The sequence below is a fragment of the Euleptes europaea genome, chromosome 11 (assembly GCF_029931775.1).
Source record: "Euleptes europaea isolate rEulEur1 chromosome 11, rEulEur1.hap1, whole genome shotgun sequence".
Classification (NCBI taxonomy): domain Eukaryota; kingdom Metazoa; phylum Chordata; class Lepidosauria; order Squamata; family Sphaerodactylidae; genus Euleptes; species Euleptes europaea.
In genome coordinates, this window is record NC_079322.1 from 38,065,565 (window position 1) to 38,090,443 (window position 24,879).

General features: G+C 42.3%; 1 protein-coding gene across 1 annotated transcript in view; it reads left to right on the forward strand.

Annotated features, from left to right (window-relative positions):
• Positions 1-2,404: 2,404 nt before the first annotated feature.
• SATB1 (SATB homeobox 1) overlaps positions 2,405-24,879 on the forward strand; it is a 124,418-nt gene continuing 101,943 nt past the window's right edge. Inside the window, exon 1 of the mRNA XM_056857263.1 lies at positions 2,405-2,487. The gene's annotated coding sequence lies outside the window, so the exon portion shown is untranslated. The remainder of the gene's footprint in view (positions 2,488-24,879) is intronic.

A 24,879-nucleotide genomic window follows, 5' to 3' on the forward strand; every position in this document is an offset into this window, starting at 1 on the left:
CTGTTTTGGTGAATAAAGGCCTTGGGCCTGTCCACTATAACTCCTCCTAAATGTTCTCATCCTTTTTAAGATCAACTGAACACTCTCTATTGAGGTTACTCAATGCATACAGCATGCCAGCGCAAGTATAGATAGAAACATTGTTGCCCGTTCCTCTACAAACCTGCCGAATCCTGACAATCTTTTGGAAGTATTTTATTCTAATGAATAACAAAAATGTAACTGGACGTTTTATATTTCTTATTATTACCAAGCTGATACCTTTTGGGTGAGGTCTGCATTCAAAAACAAAGCACATTATGTCACCTTTGGGATTAGATCACTTTCTACGGATTAATAATAATTATTATTATTACAAAACAGCTATTTTTCAAATAAAGGCATGGAATTATAGTGTTCAGAAAGGTGTGCCCTCACAATCATAGCCTAGGTTTTGTTCCCATTCTGAAATACATCTAGAGATATATTTATTGTTAAAGATTCGTGCATAATCAAACATTAAAAGGAAAAAAAGAATCAGGTTATGGATTTACTCTGTGCTCCTTAACAACCATCTGGAGGAAAACAAGTGATCCTCCCAGTTTTTTTTGGGGGGGGGGAAGATCTGTTTCAGATACACTTTCCAAGAACTTTGCCTTCATACTGCATAGAGTTCCAGCTAAGAAAGGAAAGGTGATAGGTTTTTGAAAGTGTTATTTCAGAGGCTTAGTTTATATGGAGAGACATTCAGAAATACAAAAGGGAGGGAAGGCAATGAGACCGTACAAAAATCAAGCCTCGGTGGAGCAAGACCACCCCAGTCGCTGTAGCAGAATACCTTCAACAGAGGTTGCAAAGTGGTACTGTGAGCACAAAGCCTCTCTCCACTCCCAAACCCCACATTAAACTGTTTTTCTCTCTCTCATTTTTACGAAGTGGGGGGGGGGGAACATTAGCTAGCTTTTTGCGGTAGCAGATCCCGATTTTGAAGACACGCCAATGAGGGTTTGTTCGCCCTCGTCTGCCCGGCAACACACACCTTGGCTGTGAATGCGGGGTGGAAGTTTCCTTCTCCGCCTCCCCAGCTTCCTCCGAGCCCGGCGACTCTGGGCGGTCGAAAGAGGGCTTCTCTCGCCGGGAGGGGAGAGAGAGAGAGAGAGAGGTTTGGGGGGGGGGGAGCCTCATCGTCCTCTCCGACCCCCCTCCGAGCCTGAAAATATCGATCACCTTTGTCCGAGATCCCTTTTCGGAGACTGCCCTCCGCGCTCATCCTTATTATTCTTATTTCCCACCCTCCTCGGGTTTGAAGTGAGCAGCAGCCGACAGCCAAGCATGTGGCGTATCAATATTGAAACAAACGAGCCGGGGGGGAAGGAGGGAAGGTGGGGGGTGATCTATGGGAAGTGGGGGAGGGAGAGAAGGGAGGAGATAAAGAGAGGGGCGCCGAGCAGCCCCGGAGCTCCTGTGCGGGGCGCTGCTCTCCGGGAGCGAAAGGGGGGGGGCAGAGAGAGAGCCGTATTTCTAGCGGAGGAAAGGAAGGGGGGGGAGAGCGAAAGGGAGAGGGGGGAAGGGAAGATCACAGCATTTAAAACAACAACAACACAAGCCCAACAACAGTGATTAGCTCCTACCCGTCGCGCAGGGACTGGGAGGGAAGCGTGTGTGTCTCACCTGACTTCCTCCTTCCCCGGAGCGGCAAGGGAGGCGCAGGGAGGCGCGCACACAACCAGCCACCAAAAACACACCAAAAAAAGGCGCCCCCCCCCTCTCCCAAAGCCGGAGGAAAGGCGAGCAGGCGAAGAGACGCCGGCCGGGGAGGCAAGCGAAAGGGGAAGGGGACGCGAGGGCGAGGGGAGGACAGGCGCCAGCACGCACGCCCTCCGGCCGGCCGGCCGGGCGCCCCTTCGCGCCTCGCCACCGGCGCGCAGCCTTCTCCCCCTTCGCGCCGCCTCGGCGAGTGGCGGCTGCGTCTCTCCGGCTTCTGTTCCGCACCGACGTGGGCAGGAGAGCCCAGACGGCCCCATCCGAGCGTCTCCTGCTTGCTCCAGCGCCGAAGCTTCGCCCGAGGCTTTAAGAGAGAGAGAGAGAGAGAGAGAAAAGGAGGCGGGAGAAGGAAAGAAGGACGCAGAGAGAGGGGGGGGGAGTCGCCGCCGACAGGGCTGAAGCGCGGCTCGGAGCCCCGCTTTGGGCACTTGGCTGCCCTCGCGTCTGGCGGGAGGGCTGGCAAGGCAGGCAGGCAGGCAGGCGCCGCCTTCTCGTCGTCTTCCTCCTCTGCTCCGCGTCGCCGCCTGCCAGGCAGTTCGGGAGGGAGGGAGGGAGGGAGAAGGGAGGGAGGGTGGCGGTGTGCGGGGGCCTCCCCCCCCTCCTCCCTCTCGCGCCTTCCTTTAAACGCCCACTCCTGATGGGTGAAAAGACAACTTGAAGTTCAGCGCAATTAACTTCGCCGGCGCCTGGGAAGCTGAAGGTGTCGCCCGGCCTCGCCCGCCCTCTCGCCGCGCGCTCTCATGAGTGAGTTGGTCTCTCTCTCTCTCTTCCCCCCCCTTCCCCTCCCTCCTTCCCCTTTAGCCTCGGCTAGTTTTCCTCCTTCGTGTCCGGGGTGACCGACGGTCAGTCACCTTTAGGGAAGTGGGGGGGGGGGCGGGGGGTCTGAAGGGTAGGATTAAAACAATAAAAGGGGGGGAAGTGGCGTGAACTCGCGGGTTCAGGTGAGGGCTCGGGCTGTCTGGCGCGAGGGGCCGGCAGGCGCGCGGACACCTGCTCCCCCGGCCCAGAAGTGGCGGGAGAGGCCCCGGGGAAGTTTGGGAGTTGGGCAAAGTTTGCAAGCCCTGCTGCCTGCCGGGGCGGGGGACGTGGGGCGGGTCAGCCGGGGTGTCAAAGTGAGGGGCTTTGAAGACTTCGCCGCGCGCGTCGCTGTGAGGGGCGGAGGGGGGGACGGTGGGAGCCGCCGGACCGGGAAGAGGTCAGCCCTGGCCGCCGCTCGGCAGGAAGGGGAGCGGCTCCCGCGGCCGGGGGGGGGGGGGTCAGCTGGCCTGCCGGTGACCTCGGGGAGGCGGCTTCCCACAGGTGCGCTGCTTTCCCGCCGCGGGAGGTCCTTCGCCTTTCCCTGGCGTATTTGGCTATATTAAAAAAGAAAAGAACAACTGGGTGGTCCCTGCAAAAAAAAAAAAAAAAAAAAAAGGCACCCGGGCGGCTAAAAGAGGAAATCCAATTTCCTTTGGGGTTTTTTTTTTTTATCCTGGGGTGAAGATTTCATTGGGGGAATCTCTCCTGACGGGACCGGCGGTGTCGCCCTGCCGCGGTGGAAATGTCCCAGCAAGCTCGCCCGCTTTCCCAGGACTTTTTCCCTCTCCCGGATTTGACCACGCAGTTAAGGCATATGTAATATACAATCGCATTGATTGTGTTTTCTTTCAAGACCGTGGCAAAAATCGGGGTGGCCCTAAATTTCCTATCTCCCCCCCTCTTTTTTTTTTTAGTCCTCTCCCCCCCCCCCCCCAGTTTCGACAGCTAACTTAATTTTCACTTGTGCTTCAGCTAAAGTTTCTGTTTTGGTAGCTGAGAAATCCTTTCCTTTGCTGAAAGCTGTTGATTCGGCACCTACCTTCTTGTCTTCATTTCATTTGAAAGACTAGTTTAAGTATATTTTTAGTTCGATTCAGGTCAGCTTGTATGAGAATTTCTTCACCGAAGCATTCATAACTTTAGTGTAAAGTATTCTAAAGCATACGATGCCGGAGCAACTCTTTATTCTGCTGTGTTTGTACTAAAGGATGTGATTTAGAAGCCACCCTTTTTTTCTCCTGAGTATTATTTTGGTCTAATACATTCATATAGTTGTCTGCTCCAGTCTGCTGGCAAACATTAGCATTCAAGCTTACATTTTTGACAAATGTGCAGACAGCAATAGCATGAATAGACATCTTAAATATTAACAACCGAAGCATCTGTTGTGAAACAAATTTAATATATTTACTCTGTTTTTCTCACATTGTTAAGAAAGGTTACAATATGTGTAAAATTCCAACTTTACTTGGCAAAAGGAAAAGTCTGGGTATTTCGCTATCTTTCGTAGTGTTTAAAACTACTACCAGATACGGGATATTAATTTGGGCCATTATTTTAAATACAATATGGAAAGTAGTATTCATGCTGCACAAAGGAATGTATATAGCTTGATAAGCTTAGACATATTATGAACCTTGCTTTTCTGATCTCTTCCAGCTTTCAGTTATGTTTCAAAGATGTCACATCCCTTAAAAGCAATAAAGCATACACACAATAGAAAAGGTACATTCTATAAAGAGCCAATACAGAAGAAATTATGTCTATATATGCATATCTGTGCATACTAGTTTGGTATATCATATACAATAATGTCAATACCTACTTCTGTGCCACCTACTGAAATAACAAACATGATTCTAAAGAAATGTTGAATTAAAAAAACATCGAAGTAGAAAACACATTCAAACCAGTATGGTTATCTAATATGTTCATTCCGCATTTCTTCCTCACAAGTTAAATGTATAGTAAAAAGTATTTATTTATATTTAAAATGAGCAGAGAACATCTACATGGGATGTAGTCTGCTCATGGGGCCTAAAAATGGAATTTTCCATTTTTATATGTTTGACTATTGATCTTTTAAATTGCATAGTAATTCCATAGTGAGAGCTTATTTTAACATGAAAAATAAGTTCTGGAGTACACATCATGTGAGAAAAATGCCCCCATGTTCAGTGAGGGTACATTAATGCAATAGAGAAAATGTACTCTAGAATTCGAATTCTGAATTTGATATTGAAAAACCGATTTGGGGCATGCTAAGTTAGTTTGTGCTATAGGCCCATGAGGTCAGCTGACAAACAACTGTTCTGTATTATTAGGAGAGGTCCTGTAGTTACAAATATTGTCAAGCAAAACACAACATACCACCTCTAAAATGCTACCAGTGATCGTGCAATTTAAAATTCCTAATGACACGTAGGCGGGTGTACTACTCCAAAGGAGTGCCGGTCCTCAGTATAGAAAAAAACTGACATTTCACAACAGTAATTTCAGTTTTTTAATATTCTCATCTCATTTCTTTGGTAAAAAATTCTATGAACTTTTTCAGTTTCTTGGGGGGAAATATGTTTTGCTAATAAAGATCACAAGGTTATGACCCAACTCTTTTTTTATCTTAACATAATACTTGAGGGAAATGCTTGAGCATGGTTTTTAATGTATTTAATATATAGCAAAATATTTTAAACATCTGTATTAGAAAGTGTTACTGAAGACAGCAGTCCTAGAATGACTAGGCTATATACAGAGTATGTCTGCTTTTCAGAACTAATGTGTTGTACTGTAGGTACTATTACTAATTTTACCAGTATGTTTGCTTACATATTACTTAAATGTTAATGTTCAATAAATTCTTTATGGTAAAACATGCATAGCTATATTTTAGGAGTTCAGTTGGGTTTGGGGAGATTATATTCACGTTTACGAAATCTTACACAGTTCTATACGCCAGCATCAAATATTTGCATGCTAACCAGCATGAGGCTAGAACAGTGCTTCTGTTTTTAAGACAGTAGCATCAAATCTTTAGCCATCTGGGAAACCATGCACCTGCGTCCAAGTCCTGTTCCTTCCCCATCAAGTCTACTTACAGCTTATTGTATACCATTTCTACATCTCACTCAAAGAATCTTTATTGTACAAGTTAGTTGTATTCTATATAGAAGATCTAGGCAGTAGTTGAAATGGAAGATGAGCAGAAATCTATTACTTCCTTAAATTGGGACTTTGGTCTAATGGATAATTCCCTTAATATTTTGATATATCCATGTTAAACTCGTTAATACAAAAGTTATATGGTCTGGAATGCAGGCATATGTTTTTGTGAATTATAAATTTACTTTTTCCATACTGGGCATGTTTCTTCAGTAATCTGTTCCCCTTCTGGAATCAACACTTTTGACAAAGTCATCTTGCAGCTACTTTTTATCGATGTTGCATTAAGCTGACAGCACAGCAATCAAGGGAAAATATTACTTACTTTCCTAAAGTAAATACCAGTTTATAAGTGAGTACATATATTTACATTCCTGTCTCCACTAAATAATGGCTGTCTCCACTTTAATATGTACCTGGTAGAGTTATCCATGGCAACCGAGTCTTGTTAGCATATGGGAAAAAAAAGTTTTATCATTTGGACCAGAGACGACTTAAAGAAAGATGCCATGCTGTTTTGTGTGGGACACTGACGCTGGTTTTTTTCTGGCGGCTTTTTTTCACAAGGTAAAATGCTGTTTCTCAAGAGCATTATGCATAGGGAGCCTTACTTAGTATATGTTCAAGTTGTTGAAGATAAGGACAGAAGCATATTATTAATAACTGAAAGCACATATGTGTATGTGAGGAAAAATGTTCAGCAAATCTGTCACTGTGCACTCTAGTGCATTTTAAACAGTTTCACTTATGACAGTTACTACAACTTACAAAAAACTACTTAAAATTTATATGAAAAAAGTTTAAAATGCCTGCTTTAACTTAAATATAATTTTGGAGCATTCGAAAAAGTTCCAATGGTTTGTCATTGTGTACATTATTGGATATATATCAGTCCTATTGTGTGCTGCAAATATGGATAGAAAGTAGCATGTGATAGGAAGATAAGTAGAGAAGAAAATTAGTGTTGGGATGCTCATACTGAGGAACTTCCTATGTTGAAAAGCTGTAAAACCTTAATTTCATGTTTCAGGGTATAAATACCTATTAGCACTAATTCACTCACACCTTGAGAATATGCAAGAAAGATTAGTATAGTGGCTGCTTTTCTAAGAAGTGTTACCCTGCCGTTAGCATACAACTCTACTATAGTTCCCTCTTGTTTAGAACACTGCATAGCTACAGTAAAGCACTTACTGACTGTTTGATGGTGGCTGTCTAATGCAATCTACTTTCACATCAATACATGAATGTACTTTTTTAAGCTTTCCACAAATACTAACAATAGCCTTGGCTTCTACATGGTATGTGATTTGAAACTACTGTTACTTCAGTCAATTATGTCAAAAAATACTTTTAGTCTTGTAAGATACTTCAGGAATAATTCCACTGGCACAAATCAAGTTTCATTCTTGAAAAACTGGTCTGAGATCAGAACGAGACTTGAAGATAAGCAGTGATAACACACATTGTATAGAAGTAGTTACTATGTTGTACTCTCGCCACTGATCTTCATTTTTTTCTTGACATAATTATTCTAGGAAAGGGTTGGATTTTTTGTATACGCTCACAGTAAAAGCTAGTACTGTCTATATTATTGAGGTCTCTTTTTATCACAATAGGCAAAACATCATGTTATCAGTGCATTGATTGCATTGATTGTGGTTTCACAAAGCCCTGTCTACCCATACCAGTAATTTCATTGCTCTAGTAAGGGACGTGTTCCTGTAAGAAGTGTATTCCTGTAGAACACAACATATAACCAATAAGAAAAGCTGCTGCTATCCCAGAGTTCCAAATGTTGAATTTTAAAAATCAGTTTTTGCCATAAATTGATGAACGATTGATCACCAATTTAAAATCCACAGCATCTTTCCACCTGACATAGCAAGGCTTGGCATGCATCCCGCTGGTTGATATAGAGCAGATCTGCTATTTTATTTTATAGCTATGTAGCCAGTCTTAATATCTGAGTCAAGAGATACTGGATTTCATACCTTTATGAATTTCTAGTATCCAGTCCTTTAACATGAGCACTAGAAATGTGAAAATGAATGGCTTATGTGAGTGCTCAAGATAACTACATTGGCTATAGTGTACTGTATTGACCTTGGTCACTCACATAAGCAATTCATTTTCAGATGGGCTAAATATGACTCTTAAATCAGACTGTTCATACTTTTGATTGCTTTTTCCCTGTTTCCTGGGGAGACAGTGTTAGAATTGGAGGGAGCATTTATTACTGGTTGCAAAGAGGTGCAACTACCTGTGTACATTTCTGTTTGAAAAACAGAATTCGTAGTTCTTTGGGATGAAAGACATACTGCTGCGTAAGTGCAAAATATTGTTGTTATAATTATGAAAATACAACCCAAGGTGTAAAGATATTCCTTACAACTGAGAACATCTCTCAGTGGTTAGAGTATGCAAGTCTTATATTCTGAGTCTATAGACACTGGAAGAAAATAACTTGTGACAAATAGATCTCATCTCATTAACAGAACAGTTTTAGTATTTCAAATTGTAAAATAGAAAATACTAATCAAAATGATGCTGTGGTGTGGTAGTGGGAAGGAATGTGCGTCTACGTAGGTAAAATTCCTTGCAAAGTAATGAGTCCCCAAAGCAATGAAAGTCAGCTTTTAAGTTTTAAAAGTTCACGTTCAATTCTGAGGACTTACTGTCCTTTAATAATCTCTTGTGCTCAACAGCTTTATAGTTTTGATACTACAACTCTGTTATGGCATTCAAGTATTTGGACTATCTCTCTTTGACCACTGTGCCATGTGACCATGGGATTGTACTGTTATCATAACCCTACCTAGTACATTTAACCTGTGCAGAAGCATAAGACAGCACTGTTGCGCTAACAGGATCAGTGGATATCTTACCTACTTGGTAGCTATTCTGGAAGCATTTTGATCACCACAGAGTAGCTAGATTTTCATGGACTTAGTAACTTTTTCAAAAAGAATTTTAATTGATAAGGCAGCACCGTAAAACAGCTCTGGCAAACTCCAGGTATAGCTGTGGCTAAATTAGTGAAAGCCATTTGTTAGTCTGTTGTAACACTTCATTGTACCTTTAAAATCTACAGACTGGATTTTTAAATTTGCATATATAGACATAGATTTTATCCCTATTCTTTGTTGCATATTCTCTCCCTTTCTCAGTATGTATAGATAAGTCAAAAGGCACCATTTGGATAGCTCGCAGTCTTTCTAAAAAACCCAATTCCAGTATTGACATTTCAGATGTAATTCAGTATACTTATAAGTCTGTGCTGTTCAAATCAGCAGAACTTCCTTATGGTTAGAGTGGGGATGTTAGTGTATCTCAGAAGCACTGTAGCTATCGTATAAAATAATTATATTGTCCAATAATCGTTTGCTTTTGGGTCATTTTTCTTTTAAGATTATGGATGTATCTGCAATTTAGAAATGCTTGTCTTTGATCAGAATATTTCAGATCCAAATACTCTTTTCAGGAGGGATTTGTCACTTTTAAGAAAATACTTTTACAGTTTGTAATCTTGTACACATGAGTTATTCTGCCGCCCCCCACAGTAATCCCAAGTTTCTTCACAAACAATATGCTTGTGAGAAGTCAAGTAGTCTCATTGAAATCTGTAAAAATTCTAGGACTGCTTTGGAAAATTAGTTGTTGTTTGCCTTATAAAAAATCTCCAGTGTGAAGTATTCTGTAACCTTGGGCAGTTGTCATTCCCCGGTATGATATTGGGAATCACCTAGTCATATGACTAGTAAAACTGCTGCAGAGTATAATTCCCAAACTATTCTAGGACTAGTAGAATAATCTTGAAGACTTTGATGAAATCAGTATGGGAAGATTAAAAACCCTCTTTAGGATATTTAGGATCTGTTCTTTGCTGGTTGTAACTGCCAAGTGATTACATTCACAAGCAAATGATTACACTTATAGCAATGTCTTAAACTCAAGAACCCCTGCAATTTTTCTTAAGTTATATTCGATCCTAATAGAGAAAAGTTCTACAAAGATGATATGTGATATCAGTCATATTCATATTGCAGCAATATTTGTGCCTTTCCCCCCATAAAGCAATAACTGAAGAAAGAGATGTTGATGTCTTGCTCTTTCAACCAATTAAATAGGCTGTAAGGGCTACTTATTTATTATTGCACTAAGGGGATCTTAATTTGATTGTCCCAAGATTAAGACCATTTGGACCAGCTACTGAAGTGGGTCATGCTGTTCAGATGACAGGCTCTTAGAATGTATCACTTACTGAGAAGTATGTTGTATTCAAGCTCTACATGGAATTAATTCTGCACATGTACACAAAATACCATAATTATGTCAGAAACCGTGACACTACTACTACAGAACACTGGTTAGCCAGTTTTTAAAATAACAGCAGCTTAGCTTGTCAGTATTTGCTTTAATTTGCTTGCGGCATCCACTAATGTCACAGTAGCCGTACCAGGCTCATGTAACTTATCAGCAAGCCCTTATAGCAGAGGTGGGGAATGTCAGGCCCAGGGGCCGTTTAAGCCTGCGGAATCATTTGGTCTGGCCTTTGTGGGTCCTGGCAGATGACTAGCTCAGAAGGATCTAAGACGGGTGATCTACCCCCTCCCGCGGACAGGAGTAGCCTCTATTCAAGGCAGATGTGAGTTTGTTTTGCTGAGAAAAGAAACCTTTTTTTCCCCTTGCAGAAGAGTCATTAGCTATGGAGCTGTTAGGACCACCCATGAAACTGTTGACCATTTCCCACTTGGGCCATTGAGAAATGTATTCCCTCTGTACTACAAGAGGGCTGGGGGTAGAAGTGGTGACAATGAGGGGGTTAAAGGGGACAGGGGCAGGATGCGCGTGGGGGGGGAGTTTTAGCCAGTGTGTCCTCGTTTCATCCCTGCAGGTGTAGGTAGCAGGAGCCGGCTGTAGAATCCAGCCCCGACCATGCAGAGCAGGAGCAACTCTGGCATGTGCTGGACAGCTACGCCCGGCTGGTGCAACAGACCATTTTGTGCCACCAGGTGGGCAAGTGCACCACCGGTTGGATGCCTGCCTGCCTGCCCGCACACGGGGGGGTCATCTGGGGGAGCTGCCTACTTGGGGCTTGGTTGGCTAATTTTTAAGTTGATAATTTTGTATGGCCCGCGAATGATGTTATAAATATCCAAATGGCCCTTGGAGGAAAAAAGGTTCCCCACCCCTGCCTTATAGGCTGCATCCCCCTTATATAAATTATGTCAGTATCCAAGTATATGAAGATATATGGGCTCATCAGCCACACTTTCATAGTGTAATGCAGACAACTTTATCCAGACACAACACAGATAATGATTGTTGGAAGGACTTGTGACCTCACCTGGATAGTTTGGATAACCACTGATGGATGGAATCTTCTTTTGGTGTCCAGGACGTGGTATGGCTATTCTCCTTCTTCCTCACAAAACCATCCCTCTACCCATTCCTTCTTCCATATTGATTGTACCCTTTGAAAACTCGTCTCTTTACCATGTCTTTTTTAAAGTACATGTTCATCTGAGGAATCTCTGAATCTTCTTGTCATTCCTTTCTGGGAAGATTTCCCTTGACTTCACAACAAGGTCAATTAAGAAAGTAATATGCTGCCAAAACTGGTTAATACATTTTTATGTTGTGAGTCAATTAAAACAAATCTTGAATGTGACAAGCAAAGTGGCCTGGTCTTCATCTTGCTCTCAGAACTCACAATAAAGGGAGTAACATACAACTGACACTTGCTTATATCACTTAGTCTTAATAGCTGCACTGAAACAGTTAGGTAGTTACATATCAGTAGTTGTTTTTCACCAATGTTGTGATTTGTTCTGTCTCATTGGAGAATGAGCAGCTGTCATCTGTACCTTCAGAAAATGCTTGTTGTATGCCTGTCCTTGACTCTTTTGAGGATGAAGCTTGGCTCAGCTGCTGACAGTGTGAGCGCTACACTAGACCGGTTCTTCTAAACTTGCATTGACTTCCTAAAGCTCTCTAGGCATAATTCAAGGTGTGATCATCTTGTTAACCACGTGGTTTCAGTTCCATTGAAGCGGTTGTCTCATTACCTGCTGTATTTGCACGACTCATTCAGTGAAGGAAGGGGCTTTTCTATAATGTTTGACAAGACCATTTCAAAATACTATTCAGAATTTTATATCTATTCCAAGACTTTTCTTCAAGAGACTTTTCAGTAAATATTATACAAGGACAACGGATCTTGCACTCATGTTAATATTTTTGTTGCACAAGCATATCAAACCATTTCTTGCATTTTGTGAAGTATCCCCCAGAATCCTCCTGTATTTCTAGGCAGCATTTCATATATATTGTTCTGTCTCTTTAAAAATGCAGTCTCCTCTATTTGCCCTATTAATTGTTGATATGTTGCCATCCATGAGACAAAAATTAGAACTGTAATTAAATAATCATGTGATGCTCCTTAGTGCCAGTGAGAGCAGACTCGTTTTTCCAGGCCCTGATGGTCACTGATTATTGTATTGCTACTGGCTTGCTTTATTTATTTATTTTTATGAACAACGATGTATGTTAAACACTGGCCTTCTTTTTAAAATTAAAACAAGCAAGTATCACTAAGTCGGCTAATTGGCTACTAGTCCACAGGGACTTTAAACAGACTTAACTTTTCTGCTTTCGGTCAGCTGATTGGGAGAACTATCAGTGATGCTGTTTGTGTGCCATTTAATTTACACTGGTGTTTTGGCTGGGGTGGATGCATATGGGGAATGCCAGGAGAATTACAAAAGGAGCAGGGTATTAAAATTCAGAAATGATTAAAATTGAAATAAAAGGATGCCGCTTCTTTGCCAGTACTCTGGCAGTCATAATGACACACAGAGATTAGTTTCCACCTTCATCTTTTCCTTCTTTCTCATTTCCTCTTATTTATTGTTGACACATTTTCCCTATGCCTTTGCTTCTCTCTGTCTCTTTCACATATTTCTACTTTTTTTCTCTCCCTTTCCTTTTTAGTATGGGGGAGCTTACTTAACCTTATTATTACAATAACAGAATAGGTTATTAATATTTAATATCCATGTGTTTTGACATTTCTCAAACCTGGGTCACCTCTATTAAATGACATGTCATTTTATTGTTTGTAATTCCTTATCTTCCTCTTATAGTTTCTTAGATACTTTCCTCTTTTATAGGTGATTTAACTTGTAATGTTTCAACACCTGTGTTAAGATACTGGGAGAGGGGGAGAAAAGAACTTATCAGTCATGGATAATCAATTATGCATGAATTCAAATTTAACAGATGGACGTTGGGAGTTAAAAATTTCTCGTTTGGCTTCATGATTTCCCCCCCTGTTTGTACGACACCTGTCTCTTATGTATTGATAAACATCTAACGTAGCTTACAGCTCTTCTTATATCTTTGTGGGTTTCCCCCCTTTTTCTTGCAAAATTTTTTTAATTTTACCTGTTCTTCATTCATTTTTGTTTTCTTTATATTTAAGGCTCATATATCATCTGAGGGTTGTATGGCTTGTGAAAAAATATTATTTAACTTCCAAACTGCATGTAATAGGGCACTTAGTGCTGAACTGAGTGTCATTACCACAGCACAACATTGACCTGTGTGTATGTGTGTGTATTTATTGTACACTTCTGCATTGTACATACTATTCAGGTTACTAATATTGAATTACAGTCTGGAAAGATTCAAACAGAATGCTATCCAAGTATTTGACTTAATCGAAAATTGCCATACTTATATTCTTTGGGCCAGTGCAGTGTGGCAGCAGAGACTAGCTGTAGATTAATTTAGCTACACAGGGTAGCATGCTTGAAAGAAGCTATTCTATGTAATGTTTAGACTTGTAACCCCCAGGATTTCAAAAGATTTCATATACAGCCACTTTATTTATTGTTGGAACTTGTATAGATGTATTCCTGCACCCACTAACTACTGTGGCATGCCTTTTGTGGGCACTGAGTTAATCTTGTATTTGGGTAAAGCTATCACTGAACTTCACATTACCAGGAAAGTAAAAGTGGCACACTGAGGCTTTGTTTACAACAGCAGCTTGTTTGGAATAGTTGTGTAAGTTTTGAGTAGGAAAAGGTGAATATTGATTGGAGTAAAAGATGAAAAAACAGTTGTTGATTTCCTAGGCCAAGATTAACTATAAATTATTTTGATTTGGAGATCAAGCAGCTGTAACATATTCTGCTGTATAGATTTTTTATAAACATAATTAAAAGTGCCTTATATTTGTGTGCATGCACAGACACATAGTATGATAATTTTATAATGTAATTTCATAGAAGATAGTGCATTAATTTTTGTGCCAATTTAGAAACAAACTTTTTTTTTGTAGTACAGTACGTAGTTTGTAATTATACTGAATTAAACCATCAAGAATAGCATGGAGAAAAATCTCCAATATATGTAACCTTAGAATACTAAAATGTTTAAGTATGCATTTGGGAAAGTATTAACTATTGTAAATTATTTTTTGTAGGAAATGAAGAGCAGTATTACTCTATTTCACAGGACTAGTCTTGAGGAAATGAACACAGTATTCTGCTTGATATTTCTTTATTTCTTCTGTTTTATAACCATCACAGCATCAATGGAACATATATTTCCACAAAAGAATAAGTTCAAATAAGTAGTTTACAGTGGGCAGGGGAGCACAGTCTCCCTTTGGTTCAAACCTTGGTAAAAGAAGTGCATATGCATTCAGGGGGTGTTGGTTCATACTTCACACAGTTTGTATTTGCTACACATATGCCAGAAAGTATGCCTTTCTGTAAACATGTAGCAGATATGCAGGGTGAAGCAGAGTCTGCTAACCATCCGCCACAGATCCCAGAACGTTTGAAGAAATGTATCTCTTCTTCACACATGACATGTTTCTCATAGTAAATGTTGGTGCACATGCTGCAAAGGAACTGCTGTAAAGCGTGAATTGGTCCGAAGAGAAAGAGAGATTCTAAAATTTGAAGAGCTTGAAAACTGTCCACAGTTGGTGGGATCCCATCTCTAATTACCCATCCAAGTTGACTATTATTCAAATCAGGTATTCGTTACCTGAATTAATTATCCAAAAAGACTGTGATCACTGTTAACAAGAAGCTAAGAAGCAATATGCTGATGAAAACAATTAAAAGCAGGCAACACCTTATTTCTTGTTCTCCCCCCCCCCCATCAAGTTGCAGCCAACTTATGGCGACCCAGTAGGATTTTTAAGGAAAGAGATGCTCCGAGGTGGTTTGCCATTGCCTGCTCTGCATAGCAAATCTGGACTTCCTTGGTGGTCTCCCATCCAAATACTTAACCAGGGCCGACCGTGTTTAGCTTCCGAGATCTGACAAGATCAGGATAGCCTAGGCCATCTAGGTCAGGGCTTTCTTCGATTAGTGACCTAATATTCTGATGCTTCTACTGTGGTTTTTGGTTTTGGTTGTAATAAAAGAAAGATTTTTGAGAATGTGATATTGAAAATGTAATAATTCAATATGGAGAAACTGTATTGTTTTTAACCCTGTAGGGGGTATTAACTTTTTGTCAGGTATTTGGCTGAAAGCATTAGCAAACATCTGCAGTAGCAAGAGAGGGATAGGAATGAATAGTTTCTTAGAGCCATTACTCTAGGTTGGGCTTGTGCCAGCTGTCAGTAACCAGAGATTAAGGAATTTTTGTTGCTTTATCTTAGATGAGAATGTTGGCATGCTCTACTGGGACCTAGCTGGGAGGGGCCTGCCCAAATGTGTTCAGTTGTGTTCTCAGATTTGTATCAGATAGAGGTGAGTGGTGTGTTCATTTGTGACAGTGTCAATATTTAATTGGGATTCTATGTCATCATCAGGTATTTCATGATGCTTGTAAAGTATATCAAGTGCTTTAGCTAGTGCTGGCAAGAGAGGGAGAACAGATATCCTGCTAGTGTATTGACCATCTAGCAGGATCTTCGTCTGTTGGAGGTGGTGTTGAGGAATTTCCAACAAACACGTTGAGATTTCCTTGTTGGGGGCAACTCAGGACATTCTAACTGCCTGACAAGCATGGGGTTATCTTAGTGTCTAATATGCCAATAACAGCAGATCTTGTAGTGGGTTTGATGTTTTATACCAAACTAGGAGACCTCTGCATAGAAGATATACATGATCCTGTTGTCATGGACATATCGTTACCTAGGGAGTGTTAATGTCACTATAACAACTAGCCTCTTTAGTGTGTGTGTGTGTGTGTGTGTGTGTGTGTGTAAAGTGCTGTCAAGTTGCAGCTGACTTAGGCAACCCTAGCAAGGGGCTTTCAAGGCAAGTACATAAGAAAGGCCCTGCTGGATCAGACCAAGGCCCAGCAAGTCCAGCAGTCTGTTCACACAGTGGCCAACCAGGTGCCTAGGAAGCCACAAACAAGACAAGTGCAGCAGCACCATCCTGCCTGTGTTCTACCGCACCCAAAATAATAGGCATGCTCCTCTGATACTAGAATAGGTATGCAGCATGACTAGTATCCATTCTAACTAATAGCCATGAATACCCCTCTCCTCCATGAATATGTCCATTCCCCTCTTAAAGCCCTCCAAGCTGGCAGCCATCACCATATTCTGGGGCAGGGAGTTCCACAATTTAACTATGCGTTGTGTGAAAAAATACTTCCTTTTATTTGTTTTGAATCTTTCACCCTCCAGCTTTAGCAGATGACCCCGTGTTCTAGTATTATGGGAGAGGGAGAAAAACTTCTCCCTGTCCCCTCTCTCCAAACCATGCATAATTTTATAGACCTCTATCATGCCTCCCCTCAGCCTTCTTTCCAAGCTAAACAGCCCTAAGCGTCTTGACCGCTCCCCATAGGACAGTTGCTCTAGTCCCCTAATCATTTTGGTCGCTCTTTTCTGCACTTTCTCAAGCTCTGTAATATCCTTTTTTAGGTGTGTTGACCAGAACTGTACACAGTATTCCAAGTGTGGTCTCACCATAGATTTGTACAAGGGCAATATGGTATCAGCAGTTTTATTCTGTATTCCTCGTCTAATTATGGCCAGCATGGAATTTGCCTTTTTTACAGCAGCCGCACACTGGGTTGACATCTTCATTGTGCTATCCACTACCACCCCAAGATCCCTTTCTTGGTCTGTCTCTGCCAGCACAGATCCCATCAGTGTGTATGTTAAGTTGGGATTTTTTGCCCCAATATGCATCACTTTACACTTACATTGAATCTCATTTGCCATTTTAACGCCCATTCTTCCAGTATGCAGAGATCCTTCTGGAGCTCTTCACAGTCCGATTTTGTTTTAACCACCCTAAATAACTTGGTGTCATCTGCAAACTTGGCTACTTTACTGTTTAACCCCAACTCCAGGTCATTGATGAACAGGTTGAAAAGCACCGGTCCCAACACAGATCCCTGAGGCACCCCACTGCTCACATCCCGCCATTGGGAGAACTGACCATTGATTCCTACTCTCTGATTCCTATTTTTCAGCCAGTTCTCAATCCATAAGAGGACTAGGGCTGTTGAAAAAAAATTCGGTAAAATTCGGATTCGGCAAAATTCGGCCCGTTTTTATTCAGGAAATGTCAAAGTCCGAACTCCCCCGCTTCGGGTCTGTGCAATTCGGCATGAGATCCGGAGTTCGGGGAAAAATTCGGCCGAATAAAGCCATTAAAAACACAATCACGCCTTTCCACGGCTCCGGGGGGCATTTTTGAGGGTAGAGATCCCAAACTTTCAGCGTAGCTTGAGGGGACCCTTCTTGAAAGAACCCCCAAGTTTTGTAAAGATTGGGTCGGGGGGGGGGCTGAGATATGGGCCCCAAAAGGGGTCCCCCCTCAATGTGCATCTCTGACAATAGGGGTTTGCAATTAGCAGAGCTTGCCGCCCACTCCGGAAGCTCCCAGCCCTGACAAACAGCTGAGCTGGGGGGAGCAAGGGCGGGGCAGGTGCAAAGAAGTTTGCAAAGCATGCAAAGCAACACATTTGCAACCATTCAAAGCAACACGTGATGCCTGGGAGTTTGCAAACCATTGAAAGGGACAGAGGCAGCTAGCTATGCATAAGGAGCAGGAGGGGTGGAATTTCCCCTTTTGCATCGGACTCGGGACCAGGAAAATGCATTCTTTAAGTCACAATTTGAAAACCAATTTTGAGCAAGCATCAAAATAGACCTAACCGATCTTATGAATGAGGGAAAACCCGAGGACACACAACTGAAGCCCCCCCCTCAAACCAGGGAGAGAGAGACTCGAGGGGTACCACCCCAGGTAGAATGGGCAAAAGCCCCCTTTGGCTTCCCCCCACCCACAGAAACTGCTCCCTCCCCACACACACACAGACTCTGCTTCCCCCACACACACACACACACAGGAAAAAAATTATAGAGAAAAGCCCCAAAATGGGTCTTACTGTGGATGTCTTATGTTCCATCTTCTTTGCACCTGCCCCGCCCTTGCTCCCCGCAGCTCAGCTGTTTGTCGGGGCTGGGAGCTTTGGGCGTGGGAGGCAAGCTCTGCTAATTGCAAACCCCCATTGTCAGAGATGCACATTAAGGGTGGGAGGACCCCTTCCCGGCCCCATATTTCGCCCCCCCTGATCCAATCTTTACAAAACTTGGGGGTTCTTGCAAGAAGGATCCTCTGAAGCTATTCTGAAAGTTTGGGGGCTCTATCCCCAAAAATGCGCCCCCTGCAGCCACGGAATGGCTGAAATGTGCACACGCACCCCCCCCCCAAGGGGGATCTCTCTCACACACAGATACTCTCTCTTTCTCCCCGGGCCACGCAGCAGCTGGGCTCATGCATTCAATCGCGACTGATTGGCCAGAAGAAGACCCAGCTTGGCCACCGATTGGCTGCGGGAGAATGCTGCTTACTAACTGACGGTTATGCTGCTGCGCTGATCCCCGAATTTATTCACCGAACACCCCAAACTCACTGAATTCGGCTCCCCGTTTTCCCGCCTTTTTTGAGTTCGGTTCCATCCAAACTAAAAACCGCCGAATCAGGGGAAATTTGGCTGTTTTTCGGTTCGGGACGAACCGAATCGACAGCCCTAAAGAGGACTTGTCCTCTTATCCCATGACTATGAAGTTGCTTAGCAGTCTTTGGTGCAAATCCAAGTCTTTTTGGAGCAGTCTTTTTGCAAATCCAAATACACAATACCCACAGGCTCATTCCTGTCCACATGCTTATTGATGCTTTAAAATCTTAGGTTAGTGAGACAGGCCCTACCCTTACAGAAGCCATGTTGGGTTTTGCCCAGCAGACCCTGCCTTTTTATATGCTTGACAATTCTATCTTTAGTAATGCTTTCCACTAATTTACCCAGAACAGACGTTATTCTAACTGGCCTGTAATTTCCTGGGTCCCCCCTGGAACCTTTTTTATAAATGGATGTTACATTGGCCATTCTGCAGTCCTCTGCTACAGAGGCTGATCAAAGGGACATATTACATATCTTTGTTAGAAGTTTAGCAATTTCCCATTTGAGTTCTTGAAGAACTCTAGGATGAATACCGTCTGGTCCTTGTGACTTGTTAGTTTGCAGTTTCTCTAGACGTTCTAGGACTTCCTGCCTTGTTACCACTATTTGCCTCAGTTCCTCATTATCCCCTCTCCAAAATCTCTGTTCAGGAGAAGGAATGTGCCCTGTATCTTCAACAGTGAAGACAGATGAGAAGAATTCATTTAGTTTTTCAGCAATCGCTTTATCCTCCCTTCGAGTTCCTTTACTCTCATTGTCATCCAATGGTCCAACCGCTTCCCTAGCTGGTTTCCTACTCTTAATATACTTAAATAATTTCTTATTGTTTGTTTTGATGTGTTTAACAATATGGCCCTCAAAATCTTTTTTTGCATCTCTAATTATCTGCTTGCATTTTCTTTATGCAAGTTTGTGCATGCTTCTGTTCACCTCGTTTGGGCAAACCTTCCAGTCTCTGAAGGAAGACTTTTTTTCTCTAATTGCTTCCTTCACCTTACCCATTAGCCATGGTGGTGACCTCTTGGACTTATTACTAGCTTTCCTGACCTGCGGTATACAAGCTAGCTGAGCCTCTAGCTGGACTTGAGTAACTACCAAGCCTTTTCAAGAGATTTAACCCTCCTAACTGTTCCTTTCAACTTCCTCTTTACCAGTTTTCTCATTTTAGAGAAGTTCCCTATTTTAAAGTCAAAGGTAATTGTGTGAGATTTCCCAGTCACTTTCCCACTTGCATATAAATTAAATTTGATGCCATTGTGATCACTATTGCCAACTGGCTCAACTACATCCACATTCTGCACTAAGTCACTGGCAGCACCACAGAGTATTAAATCCAGGATCGCCTCCCCTCTGGTTGGGTCTATGACCAACTGTTCGAGGTCACAGTCATTTAGGATGTCTAAAAGTTTTATCTCTTTGGGTTGACTGGAGCATACATTTATCCAATCAATATGAGGGAAGTTGAAGTCTCCCATTATTACTACTTCATTACCTTTACATGCTTCCCTAATTTCATTCTCCATCTCAAGCTCACCCTGAGGCATTTGGTCAGGGGGCCAATAGAACGTCCCCAGTACTAAATCTCCTTTGAGGCCCGGAATTGTCACCCATAAGGATTCTGTGGACAAGTCTGCCCTTTTTATGGACTCTAGCTTATTAGACACTATGCCTTCCTTGATATACATAGCAACACCCCCTCCAATACGCCCTTCCCTGTCATTTCTATACAGTTTGTAACCAGGGATGACTGTATCCCACTGGTTTTCTCCCCTCCACCAGGTTTCTGTAATGCTCACCATATCTATGTTTTCTCTTAAAACCATGTGCTCGTATTCCCCCATTTTTGCTTGGAGGCTTCTACCATTAGCATAGAAACACCTCCACACTGTTTATCTCTTTCGACTTGCCTGGCATGTGCCTTTGGGCATCTTTAAGTGGCTATCCATCATTTTTCCCCATTCCCTTTCATGTCTAAGTAATTCCTATGTGGGCAATCTGAAGCAATTTTCCCTTTGTCCGTATGCATTGAGTTTGCCCGAAGCGGATGCTTCTCAGCTCCTGTCGGCTTTCCCCCCAGGTTCAGTTTAAAAGCTGCTCTGCCACCGTTTTTATATTACGCGCCAGCAATCTGGTTCCATTCTGGTTCAAGTGGAGCCCATCCCTTTTGTATAGGCCCTTCTTGTCCCAAAATGTTGCCCAGTTTCTTACAAATCTAAAGCCCTCTTCCCTGCACCACCGTCTCATCCACGCATTGAGACTCACCAACTGTGCCTGCCTAGCTGGTCCTGCACGTGGAACAGGTAGCATTTCTGAGAAAGCTACCTTGGAGGTCCTGGCTTTTAGTCTCCTGCCTAGCAACCTAAATTTGGATTCCAAGACCTCCGGACTACATTTCCCCAAGTCGTTGGTGCCAACATGCACCACAACCACTGGCTCCTCCCTAGCACTATCTACCAGACTACCTATATGATCGGTAATGTCTGCAACCTTCGCACCAGGCAGGCAAGTCACCATGTGGTCCATGCACCCGCAAGAAACCCAGCTATCTACATTCCTAAGGATTGAATCCCCCACTACAAGAAGCCCCCCTCCCCTCTGAGGCATATCCTCGGTACGAGAGGATATCTGTTCATCCACCAAGGAAGAGGTCCCTTCTAAGGTGATTTTTCATTGCCTTCCTCTGCAGAGTCCTCCTTGGTGGTGGTCTCTCTTCCAAATACTGACCCTGCTTAGCTTCTGAGATTGGGCTATACCATGCTGCCTTCCCTCCCAGCCTCTTTAGTAGGCCAGTTAAATTATCTGCCCTGATAAGTTAATGGATATAGCAGGTTTCTGGAATAATTTAGGAGCATTAACAGCCAAGTTCAATGCTTCTTCTATCAAAAGTCCATGTATTTCCATAGTATTCTTGGATGCTGTAGATAAAACATAAAACAAACAAAAAACCGGTAGAGATAATGCCTGAATGAAAATGCAGAAAACTGTGGACAAATATGACCAAGCATAGTACTACGAAGCTGAATGTCTACTCTGAGGTGGTGATAACAGCAAAGAAATCTTATTTCAACATGCACCCATACAGTATTGTACATCTGTGCTAGTCTATGATGCATAACAATTGATCTTAAGGATGAGCAACTTGAACCTGTAAGGACCCCCTGGGATGTTCTCTAGATACTTTATGATTGGAATGCCACATAAAATGTAAATCTCATGCAAGATGTGTCTAAGTAAATTTTAGTTGATTTCACTTGAGTATATAGAAAGGAATCTTGTAGCTGTCTTGAAAATCACATGTTCCCAACCATTCCTGGATGCTTACAGACAGCCAGTTTGGGCCAAGATGTGATTATTGCCTTTTTTCAAGAAGGGCTACTTTCTGCCTCATAAAAAAGTCCTTGGATCCCTGTAACTGAATAATTACTGACAGTTTCTGACCTATGACTAAGCAGGTGATGGTGATACAGTTCTAGGGACTTCAGATGCATTGGAACAAACATTGTTCCTGGATTCCCAAGTTAAAGGATATGGCTAAAAGTGCCTCTTATTAGCTTATGATAATAAAACCAGAGAATAAAGTTCTGCTTACAGAGATACATGCATTGGTAACAAGCAGCCTGAGCCAGAGCAAATTATTCTATGCCTTTGGATACTGAATCTGGTGGGTATACTTTTACTTGATTTCAGTTTGTTGTATTAGGTAAAGGTAAAGGTCCCCTGTGCAAGCACCGGGTCATTCCTGACCCATGGGGAGACGTCACATCTCGACGTTTTCTAGGCAGACTTTGTTTTGCGGGGTGGTTTGCCAGTGCCTTCCCCAGTCATCTTCCCTTTACCCCCAGCAAGCTGGGTACTCATTTGACCGACCTCGGAAGGATGGAAGGCTGAGTCAACCTTGAGCCGGCTACCTGAAACTGACTTCTGTCAGGATCGACCTCAGGTCGTGAGCAGAGCTTTTGACTGCAGTACTGCAGCTTAACACTCTGCGCCACGGGGCTCCTTTGTTGTATTAGGGTCATTACAAAAAAAAAACCATTAAATTTTTTAGGTGTTTTATTTTATGTGCAGCCTTGAGGCCCATTTGAATCCTGTACAAGGGCAGAAATATAATAAATAAAATTTCCAACATAGTATTCAATGTTTGACAGTGCAGTTCTAAGCAGAGCTACACCAATCTAAGCCTACTGATTTAGACGGTGTAATTCTGTTTAGGATTGCATCTTACCTTCTAAAATGAAAGATTATGTTTAAATCTATTCCTATCCAACAGATACTAACTCCGACCTTTAGTCAATCATTGTCTAGTTCCTGGGGAAAAAATAAAAAAATATTTATTAAAATTTACAATAATACAACCTTAAAAAAAGCAACCCTCTTAAGAAGGTTGTTTTGTTTTTTCCTGGGGAAAAAATTAAACATATTATTACCATTCATTATGAAATATTGTATTCTCTGAAATGTACTTTAAAACAGTACCTTTAAACCACACTTATCTAAGGGACTTTGTTGCTCTAAGGACCAGTTGTTTTTCATCTAGCAGACCTACTTATTATATAGTGTTATCTTTTCTTCCTGCCCATTAATTTGTATTCAAACTATATTTAGTAATTCCCAGTATGGCACTTAAAGACATAATAGAAAAAAATAACATTTTTTTAAAGGCTATAAATTTAGAGGTGTAGTGTGCACCATTCTGAGTGAGCACTAGGGGTGTACATTTGCTAATGCCGAAGTGAAAAAATGTCAGTTTAAATTGTAGCTGGCAATCCCTATCCCAAAGAAGCTGGAAAAAACTGGCTTTTTTGAGATAGTTTCAGGATCTCCAGCTACAGCAGTAGAAAGGGGAAAGGTCCCTTTAAAAAGAAAAAAAAACTTGCTTCAATTGGCACATTTGCACTGGGTTGCAGCACTTTAAATTTAACCCCCCAAAATCTCAAAAAATTTGAGCTCCAATATACCTGGCTCCGAATTTGCCCAATTTTTTTGCACACCCTTAGTGTTTGCTATAATATGGTCAACTATATGATAATGTTTCGGAACACCATGTTTCCAGTTTTTTAAAATGTGCTGAGGAAAGCTGAATATTTTTTATGGTTTTTAGAAAACACCATATTTTTCGCTTCATAAAACACACTTTTTTCCTCCTCAAAAGTGAGGGGAAATGTCTGTGCGTCTTATGGAATGAATGCCGGCTGGGCACGTGCGCGTCGGGACCGCGCGAGCCGGTGTTCCCTGCCCGATGGCCAGCTGGGAGGTGGGTGGGGCCGCACAGAGCCGCGCATGCACGTCGGGCCGGCGCGAGCCGGCGTTCCCCGCCCAGACGGCCAGCTGGGAGGCGGGTGAGGCCGCACAGGGCCGGCTGGGCGCATGCGCCGTCCCGACGCGCAAGTGCCCAGCCGGCATTAATTCCATAAGACAAGTTTTTAGAGGAGGAAAACAAGATTTTTTCTTGTTTTCCTCCTTTAAAAACTAGGTGCGTCTTATGGTCAGGTGCGTCCTATGGAGCAAAAAATACGGTAAGTATATCTGAATGGCCCAATATGCATTGTTTTCTATGTAAACATGGGTGCATTTGCACGTTTCTTTTGGACAGGGCAGTTGGTGGGAAGCTATGCTTACCAGCTGATTGAAAAACCCTACAGCTACGGTATTAAGAGGAAGCAAGCTTAGTTTCAACTTATACAAAATTTGTTAGGGATTTGGAGCAGTTAGATGGCAAAAACGAAAATGGATTAATACTTCAGCCACCACCTCAAAATAGTCGTGTGAATAAATGTAATTGTGTGGAATTTTAATGTGGTCTGCATTTTTATATGGAAGACAACATTTTTCGTAGCACAGCTAATTAGAGGTGGCATCTTACCTATTTTGTGTAATGTTTTAGGATTTCATGTGGTGGTGGACTTCTACATGAATTTTCAGAAAGAGTGAAAGATCAGGAGCTACCCTTACTTCAGTAACTTTGAAGGCTAAAATCCTGTGCACAGTTAATCAGCCTAAATCCCATCATCTTCAGTGAAATTTTAATAACCTTACTGTTCACTGTCTAAAACCCAAGTAATTCATTATCCTTCTTCCAACTAGCTCTGGGTTGCTAATAGGATCGTTGGACAACAGTGTGGATGATTAGGACAGCACTGTGGAGGACTTAAGGCCTTTTCTTTAAGTCAGGCTGTAGCCTCTATGTTCTCTTTTTAGAAGCAATTAAAATTC